Source organism: Nicotiana tabacum, chromosome 1 (genome assembly GCF_000715075.1).
Source record: "Nicotiana tabacum cultivar K326 chromosome 1, ASM71507v2, whole genome shotgun sequence".
Lineage (NCBI taxonomy): Eukaryota > Viridiplantae > Streptophyta > Magnoliopsida > Solanales > Solanaceae > Nicotiana > Nicotiana tabacum.
In genome coordinates this window covers 124556862-124566923 of record NC_134080.1, presented here as the reverse complement: position 1 = coordinate 124566923, position 10062 = coordinate 124556862, and the positions used below count along the sequence as shown (strand labels likewise).

Here is a 10062-nt window from a genome sequence, read left to right as displayed (position 1 = left end):
TTTTTGATCCTCCCCGAGATTTTATACATTTAGCATTTAAATATTTAGTTTAGGTTTAATATCGTTATTTTAAATAGTTTTGTCTCTTTTACTTTATTTTATCACAAAAATAAAAATTACAAAAATATTTTCTTTTATTTAGCTAATTAATATTTTTATCTAGTTATTTTTAATTTATCTACCTTACATAAAATTCAAAAATACAAAAATAGTTCCACTTTATTTTCAGGAATATTATTTTAGTTTTACAATGATTTTTCCATTTTTTATCTTTTAGTATGATATTTGAAAAATACCAAAAATAGGTTTGTTTCAACGGTTAGTTTTATTTTAATAGTTATTTTACTTAAGTCGGATTAATTAGTAAATGATGTAGTATTTTTAGTCATTTTTTAGAAGAAAGAGTATGAAATTTGAAGCTAATTTTGTTTGGTCTTAATTAAAGAGGTCCAAAGAGATGCCCAGTTTTAAAAGGCCAAATCCTAAGACTCACTTCCCCTTCTTCTTATACACCCTAACACGAATTTAAAAAACCTATACCTAGCTACGAAAAGATCCCTACACAAAAAAAAGGACAGCCGCAATTCCTAAAAAAGGAAAAAAGGGAAATCAACCCCAATGGTCAGAATCATTTTGGAGCTATTTGAAACCTTGATCTCAAATCTTATTGAGAAACGAATCGAGACCTAGACTAAAACAAAGAAAAAACGGCTCCGATTCCAAAAGGAAAAGGAGACCATTGTCTCCAAATTCTTAAAAACATAAAATGAGAATAGCATCTCCTACCGGCGATGTATAACAATCGATCGGAAAATCAAGGCGCTGCCTTTTCATTTGTCAACTCTTTTTTTGTGCGTTCTTTTCCAACAACTTCTGGAGATCGAATTTTGAGGTGCTGTCCAAAGTTCGTCGAGTTCCGACAAGCTTCAAAGTCGATGTTTCGGTTGGTAATTTCGGTGTTTCGATTCAAGGATTGTTGCTTTGTTTAACCCGATTGACTTGCAATTTTCAGCTTTGATCATCAATAAAAGGTCCATTTCTCAATTTTCATTCTCATTTCATTGTGTTATGATAGTTTGGTACACGTGTTGGTTGATTTGTGATTTTACGTTGTTTGAGTACTATGCCTTAGTTTTCATTTAAATTGTTTTAATTAGTTGTATTTAAATTAGGATGTATGTAGTCTTGTCTCTTGAATAAATACTTTTAATTGGGTAGATGAAAAAATTGGAGTTATTTTTTTTGGCAAGGAATAAGAATGTGCCATAGGGAATAAAAATTGGTTTGCAATGTGTACCAAAAACGACAAGTGTACAACAATCGTGGCTTGTTCCAGAAATAAATTCATAAATAAATAAAAGCGGTTATAAAGTTAAAAATGCACAATAGGTTTAAAACATGTGATAAATCAGATAATCTGGCCAATTATTAATAGTTGAGCGACCGTGCTAAAACTACGAAATTCGGGAATGCATATCACCTTCTCCCAGGTTAACAGAATTCCTTACCCGAATTTCTATGTTCACAGACCATGAATAAGAGTCAACTTCCTCGATTCGGGATTTTAAACCGGTGACTTGGGACACCATAAATTACCTCAAGTGGCTACTCTAAATAAATATAGATAATCACGTTTCGGTTATTGTCACTTAAATTGAAAAAACTCTCTTATATCCCCTCTCGGGTAAAAAGGAGGTGTGACAGCTCTGGTGACTCTGTTGGGGATAAGAACCCAGAACTTCTGGTTCAGGGTTCAGAATTCGAGCTTAGAATTACTGTTATAGTTGACTTTTATTTATTATCTGATTTTTATGTGTTTGAGCCTAATGTGCTAAATGCCGTATTTTACCGCTTTGATATTGTTTGAACTGTATATAAACTGCTATGAAACCCTCTTCTCTCTGAATCTTCTAAATCTTCTAGGAAGTGCACTCTAGCGTGACTTCTTTTCACGTTGATTATATCAAATTTGGAGGCCCCAATAATTTTAGTTCATCATGGGTAGGGACACTATTGCTGAGATAATAACTTCTATACGAAATGCTGATATGGATCGAAAAAGGGTGGTTCGAATAGCTAGAATAACACAGCCTCATACCGAATCCCTAGTAGGAACGCTTGTTTGCATCACATGCATTTGACTTTGGGGACTCAACACAGGGGTTGGGTCCTCTACGCAGGTGTACCCAAATTAAAAGACCATCGTGATGCATCTTACGTGCTACTTGCGTATCTGTCTGTTTCGGCTTGCATGTTGACTGGCTTCTAGAAAATGGAAAGAAAATGAAAAAAAATAGAGTGAGAGGTAGGTATTTGAATTATTCTGAAACTCTGCCGAAATTTTGAAAAAAAGAGAGAGGAAAAGTCATTTCAAAATAAGTCATATTTTTCCGTTGCGTCAAAACTGACAAACTACGCGGGTATGATTCTCACCAGATGTTAGATACGTAGGCAAACCTCATCGGTTCTGGCCCACTATTTTCAAAAAATTCAAAAAAATATTTTCCTTACTTCCTTATTTAGAAACTCTTTCTTTTAGACCCCAATTTTTTTTAAAAAAAATCCAAAAATATTTTATAATTTCGTCTCAAAATCCAACAATAATTTCATTCTTCTTTCGAAAATTGAAAATAAAAGTCAAGATCCAAAAATATTTTTTTTCTTGTTTAGAAGTTTTTCTTTCACAAAACCAAAATAGAAGTCCAAAAATATTTCCTTTCTTCTTTAGAAGTTTTTTCTTTCGAAATCCCCAAAAATAAAATATCGAAATTCGAAAAAGGATATATATTGTTTCTTTCTTTTTTAGAGTCTTTCCTTTAAAAAAAATTTCTCAAAAAAAAAAAAAACTCAAAATCCAAAAATATTTTCTTTCTTCTTTATAAGTCTTTCTTTCGAAAATTAAAAAAAATCAAAATTCAAAAAAAAAGAGTTAGTTTTGTTTACTTTATTCCTGATCTTCCCAAACTACGCAAGATCTTAATCATGTTCCCACATGATACGTAGGCAACCCACATCGGATTCGATCAAATGATTTTTTTTTTAAAAAGGTGAAAAAAGAGGAAGTATGATAATAATAAGGACCGATTGAGTCAATTATAACATTTTTTGTTTTGATTTGTGAAGAAAGTTGAGGTGGTCGGTTTGTGGTAAGCTGACAACACAAAATCCAAAGGAAAAAATGACAATTGACATCGAAGCTGTTGGAAGCCGTCATGAGACTCAAGGTCAGAGGGTTCAAAGAGACTCTACTGTGATTGAGGAAAATAGAGTACTGACAAAAAAATGACTGAAATGTGTCAAGCATGGGCCAATGGCCAAGGACCGCCCTTTTCTTCTCATGGTTTATAGAGTTCACACTCATCTCGACTACTTCCATTCTGGTCTCATTGTTTGATCAATCTTATCCACCAGAGTTCAGTCCTTATCCCAACTGTACGACTATAGTTGGAACTTCTGTTGCATGCTCTCAAAGTTTGCCATTGACAACCAATCAGACAACCACTACTATTATGCTCGTCTTCATCATCCCACAGCCGACGGTGGTGCAGAGGAAAACTCATGAGTCACAATTTGCTACCCATCAAACCACTCTCCTGAGTACCACTCGTACTTGTTTGATCTTCCTGCAAAGAATGGGAAGCCTGCCCAAAAGATGGCATAGGAAGAAATGACTCAAAGAGTGAAAAGCTTAGAACAATAGTTGAAAAACATCCAAGGTTATGCATGTCAGGAGAGTATTGTCTTCAAGGATCTATGTATGTTCCCCGATGTTAGTTTGCCACTTGGTTTCAAGATTCCTAAATTTGAAAGATATGATGGACATGGAGACCCCATAGCCCACCTGAAAAGGTATTGCAATCAGCTAAGAAGTGCAAGAAGAAGTGAAGAATTGCTAATAGCTTATTTTAGGGAAAGCCTTATAGGAGTAGCCTCCGAATGGTTTATGGATTAAGACACATCTCGCTGGTATGTCTGGGATGACATGGACTGGGACTTTGTCAAACAGTTCCAATACAACATCGACATCGCCCCAAACCGCAATTACCTTTCAAACTTGAAGAAAAAATCAACTGAAAGTTTCAGGGAATATGACATTAAATGGAGGGAGCAAGTGGTTATAGTTAAGCCACCCATGGATGACCACGAGTTAATCACTGTCTTCCTTCAGGCTCAAAAGCCAAATTATTTTCAAAACATGATGTCCACAATGTGCAAATCCTTCTCGGAAGCAATTAAAATGGGGAAAATAGTTGAAAATATCCTTAAGACGGACATAATTATAAGTCAAGTAGTTCTCAAAGCCGCAACTCAGACTGTCCAGATTGAATCTGATAATTTTTGTGACAAGAATGAGAAGGATGAAGAAACCATGATGATATTAGGGTCGAGAAGAGGTCCCAATAGAACATCTCGAAGGTATGAGCAGCCTCGCCAGTTTTCCCATGACTCCCCTGAGCACTACTATCCACCTCATAACTCATAATACTCTGTTGCTCCACCTCAGTATGTTGTCCAACCACCAAATCACCCAAGAAGGCGAGCACGAGCATCACAAAATCTCCACCAGCCTCCACAAAATTTTCAAGTGCCCTATAACCCACATTTAAGCCAGGGGTATAGAAGGGAACAAAGATTGAAAGATAGTTTTACACCAATAGGAGAGTCCTATGCAAGATTGTTTGAGAAATTAAAGCATTATGACATGATTGCACTTATTCCTCCAAATCATGTGGACCCACGTGCAAGAATCTTTGGCCCTTCTAAAAGGTGCCAATACCATTCCAATGCCCAAGGGCACAATGTTGAAAGTTGTCGGGATTTGAAAAGAGAAATAGAAAGAATGATCCAGGAAAAACTGATTGTGATCCAAGACAGTGACACCCAAAATATCACGCAAAATCCTTTACCCGCACACGATGATGCCCACTTTGTGGGGATGATGTGTGGTGACATGGAGAATGAGAATCCTCTTAGGAACTTGCCGGCTGAAATTGGAGAAGGCTATGGTGATTCTGATGAGCAAATTTGTGGCTAAATATCAAACTTAGCAATTGAAAAATTATTCCCTCCTCACTAGGAAGGAAGCTTGGTAGCTTGTTTTGATATTTTTTTCTATTATCTGGGTTATTTCAGGGTTGTGATCCAGATTTTAGTTGTTTCATTGAGTCAAACCCTTCTATCCCTCCATTCTGTCTGTGTGAGTCTTGTCCATTTGTTCTGTTGCTATTTTTATTATTCGGGTTGTAACTCGGATCTTAGATTGTTTGTCTTGTTTTTAAACCTTTCCATCTTTTACTCAATGAAATACGGTTTGTCCTTTTGTGTCATTCCATGCTTAGTTCTTTTCCCGCTAGTTTTAGTGATATGACATGCATGTGGAATTTTCGGCCAGATCTTAGAAAATTGATTTAAGCTTGAATTGGATAACTGAGAAAAATATATTTTTGAGGATGAAAAGGAGTTGAAATACTTTGGAATTAAGGTCGAGTAAAATTCACCTTCAAAACATTGTGAAGATCGGGCTTGAGGATATTGAATCAATTGAAGCTTGGTCGAAAGTTTGACATTAATGGATGGAAAATGCCTTTCGACCACGACACACCAAGAAAATAAACATGTTCATCAATGCCCTGATTGCAGAAGGATACTATGTTTGGCGTTCTCGAGGCTAGGAGGCCCTTCTTCTGCTATCCAAACATTTTATATCCTTTGTTACCCATTTTGAGCCTGTGTTATTTCCTTTGACCACCCTCTTTTGGAATTAAGTTTAGAATTAAAAGTCCAATAAAAATTGAAAATGAAAAAAAAAGTCCATGCCCCAAGAGTACAAACTGGGGCAACTCTTAGAAAAGTCAAAAAAGGAAAAAAGAAAAAAAAAAGGTCAAAGGTCCATTTGTTTTGAAAAGAAAAAGAAAAAAAAGCAACAAAAAAAAAAGAAAAACAAAAAAAACAACAAAAAAAGGAAAATGAAAAAAGAAATTAGTTAGGTCAGATGTTTGAACTATGGTTGACCTGATTCCTTAAAAAAGGATACGTAGGCAGCCTCACAGTTCGGTCCAACCAAATAAGAGTAATAAAAAGAGTCAAAGAAAATCCAAAAATCCCTAGTAACTGGAACTGGGGCAAAGATTTTATTTCACTTTTGAAAGAGTCGATTCCAATAGTTGTAAATGTACAACCCATCATATTGAGTCTACTTTGAGCCTTCATGCCGTCCTTTCTTTCTAACCCAATCCAAAGACCTTCCAAATAAAGACGTCTTGATTAGCCTTCAAGAATGCCAAGAGACGCATGCAATGAGCAACAATTGTCACACGACATAGAACATTGTCAAGTTGCTCACAAAAAAAGAAAATAAATTAAAAAAAAAATGAGAGAGTCTTGCTAGTGAAAACTTTCACGGGCAATGTAAGGCGACGGTAAGCAGAGATAAATAAATGAGAGAGACTTGTTGGTGAAAACTCCTCGGGGCACTACTAGTCGAAAGTGAGTCATGAGCCAATGCAAAGGATTGACACGAACAAGCCCGACTTCAAAGGTCATAAGAATGGTAAAAGGGAAGATTGGATTAGTTTGATAAGTCAGGTCGTTGAATCCAAAATGCATGTCATGATCATTAAGGCTAGTTATTGAAAGAAAAAAAAAACTCTTCCTTCTGTCCTTCCAACAGGGGCATTTCTTGTTAATACTTGTTTCTTTGCATCATTTTGTCCTTCACTTTGAGTCGGTCCTTGTCAAAACAAGCAAGAAAAGATTTCAAAATCTACTACCAACTTTTTAGTTGCACAAAGTAAGTTTGGCCATCATACTCAGTTGTTATTGTCAACATGCCTTGAGATTCATGCATAGGCTCCCCCAAAAGACTCTTGTTAGCCTGCTTGGCGCAAACAAAGATAACTTGTGATTCTCTCTGACAGACAAATTGCTCAAAGGTAGGAAGTCATTCAAGATATCAGAAAGGTCACCTAAGCAAAGATCTCCAGCTGGGATAAGGCTGATTGTGCCGCAAATACCAATGGCATTGGGAGCAAAATAATCAGGATTGATACAAGAAGTAAAGGTCCCTTGAAAGAAACAACAGAGCCTCCCAACAGTGCACTCGACTACCAACATAGCCGGTCTTCTAAAAGAGAATGGACACAAAGCCAAACTGCCAAAGACGTCAAGGCCACAAACCGACCACCACCTTTTAAAACTGACAAAGTTTTTCTTTTGTTTGGAACAGGAACAAAGCAGTTCAAGGAAAGTGGTTAAAAAAAAGAGAGAAAAAAAAGAAAGAAAAAAACAAAAAAAGAGGAGAAAAAGAAGAGAAAAGCCGACAAAGGGAAGTTTCTCAAATATTTGCCTTTATTTGTCTTGCTATTGTGCATAAAATCTTGCCGTTGATCTTCATATTTTTCCTCCTAGGATAAAAAGTCCTAGTCTGATGGATTTTGCTCCTAATAAAAATCTTAGTCTGATGAATATTTCTCCTAAGATAGAAAACCTGGTCTGATGAATTTTCTCCTATGATACAAGAAATCTTAATCTGATGAATCTTTCTTCTAAGATTGTTTTAATAAAAAGGGACTTAGTCTGATGAACTTTCTCCTAGGATCAAAATCTTAGTCTGATGAATTTTTCTCCTAAGATAGAAGACTTAGTCTGATGAACTTTCTCCTAGGATAGAAATCTTAGTCTAATGAATCTTTCTCCTAAGATAACAAAAGAGGACCTAATCTGATGAATTTTCTCCAAAGATAGAAGACCTAGTCTGATGAAATTTCTCCTAGGATAGAAATCTTAGTCTGATGAATCTTTCTCCTAAGATACCAAAAAAAAGAGACCTAGTCTGATGAACTTTCTCCTAGGATCAAAATCTTAGTCTGATGAATTTTTCTCCTAAGATAGAAGACCTAGTCTGATGAACTTTCTCCTATGATAGAAATCTTAGTCTGATGAATCTTTCTCCTAAGATAGAAAACCTAGTCCGATGATTTTTCTTCTAGGATAAACATCTTAATCAGATGAATCTTTCTCCTAAGATACCAAAAAATAAAAGAGAAAAAAGGACCTGGTCTGATGAACTTTCTCCTAGGATCAAAATCTTAGTCTGATGAATCTTTCTCCTAAGATAGAAAACCTAGTGTGACGAATTTTCTCCTAGGATAATTTGAAGAAAAAAAAGGTAAAGTCTGAATTTGAAAAGGGGGGGGGGGGTCAATTTTAGTTTTCTTAAAGTTATAAATCTTTAGTTGTCTTGAAATCAAGATCCTCCTGGATAATTGGATTTAATTTTAAAGTATGATCCTCCTAGATAATTGGATTTAATTTTAAAGTTTTTCACGACCCTCCTGGATAATGGGATTTAATTTTAAAATTTTTTAGGACCCTCTGGATAATGGGATGTAGTTTTAAGTTTTCAGGACCTTCATAGATAATTAGATTTAGCGTAAGTTTTACTTTAGAAAATAGAATTTTGCTTTCAAATTTTCACTCTTAAGATGAGATTTAATTTTAGTTTTCAGGAACCTCCCGGATAATGGGATTTAGCTTTCACATTCATAGAACTCTTTTGGATAACAGGATTCGATTAACACTCATTGATATTTCCGGTACCAAACTGGGACAGTAAAGTTTCTTTTGTTTTGTCTGTTTTGCTGTAGTAGCAGGCGCCCACTTGGAGAACGATGGAATTCATTTCAGAGTTACTTCAAATTTCAAGTCAGTAGCAGGCGCCCACCCGGAGAAAAAAGGAATTCATTTCTAGTTTTAAGTCATTAGCAGGTGCCCACCTGGAGAATGAGGGAATTAATTTCAAGTTCCAGTCAGAGACAGCAGGACCCCTCCTGAAGAATAGGGGCAACCTCCAGTCCTGTTGTCAATTCAAGTTAGAAATAGCAGAAGCTCGCCTCAAGAATGCGGGTCGACAAGGGTCCGAGATAACTAAAATGAGTCTCAATCCAGAATGAAAAAAAGAAGAAAAAGAAAAAGAAGTGAACTCAAAGTACAGAAGCGGAGAAATGATGTGGACTACTCAAGACGTGATTGAAGTCACAAGTTTTGCATCCGAGAAGTTGAAAAAGGAAAGAACTAGCGCCTGCAGATAACAAGCATCAAGATTCAGATCAGAGTCCGGATGAAGAACTAACCAAGACTCAAGATCAAGCTTCAGAAGACTCATAGATAGGAATTTTGTTATTCATAGCTGATAGGTTTGTTTAGCTCTTTTAGATTTTGATTCTGATGTAATAACGGGATCACGGACTGGAAACTCGACGGCACCTCGCTTGGCTCTCCACCTCAGTATACTCTATCACTTCATTCACGCCTGAACTATATGTGGCATGATTCCTTTATAGCCAAGGATATGTAGGGAGCTGAGATACCAGGGCTCGGTCACATTCTCTTAGTTTTTGGTCTGTTTTCTAAATAAGGATCGGGTCAAAAAGTCTGTCTCATCGTTCTTTGTCTGAAAACTCTTCGTGTTTCCAGTCAAAGAGGGGCAGCTGTAGACATGTAATTTTTGACCCTCCCCAAGATTTTATACATTTTAACATTTAAATATTTAGTTTAGGTTTAATATTGCTACTTTAAATAGTTTTGAATCTTTTAATTTATTTTATCACAAAAATGAAATTACAAAATATTTTCTTTATTTAGCTAATTAATATTTTTATCTAGTTACTTTTAATTTATCTATTTTACATAAAATTTAAAAATACAAAAATAGTTCCACTTTGTTTTCAGGAATATTATTTTAATTTTACAATGATTTTCCATTTTTTTCTTTTAGTATGATATTTGAAAAATACCAAAAATAGGTTTGTTTCAACGGTTAATTTTATTTTAATAGTTATTTTATTTAAGTAGGATTAATTAGTAAATGGTGTAGTATTTTTAGTCTTGTTTTATAAGAAAGAGTATGGGTTTTCTGAGCAAAAATGAGAACATTAAAAGGATAGAAGTGCAAATTTGAATTCTTTGAGGCTGCCCTAATGTTACAACCCATATCCACATGTGTTAGTTCATGCCATATATTAGTTAACATAAATCCAAGAAGGAATTATCTTTTAGATGATA

At 35.3% G+C, this 10062-nt stretch overlaps 1 long non-coding RNA gene across 1 annotated transcript; it reads left to right on the top strand.

The window, feature by feature from the left end:
* The first annotated feature begins 536 nt into the window (after positions 1 to 536).
* Positions 537 to 8972, top strand: LOC142181089 (uncharacterized). The gene is made up of 2 exons (XR_012709360.1): positions 537 to 1031; positions 6918 to 8972. It is a non-coding gene; the product is annotated as an uncharacterized LOC142181089 (long non-coding RNA).
* Positions 8973 to 10062: the final 1090 nt, after the last annotated feature.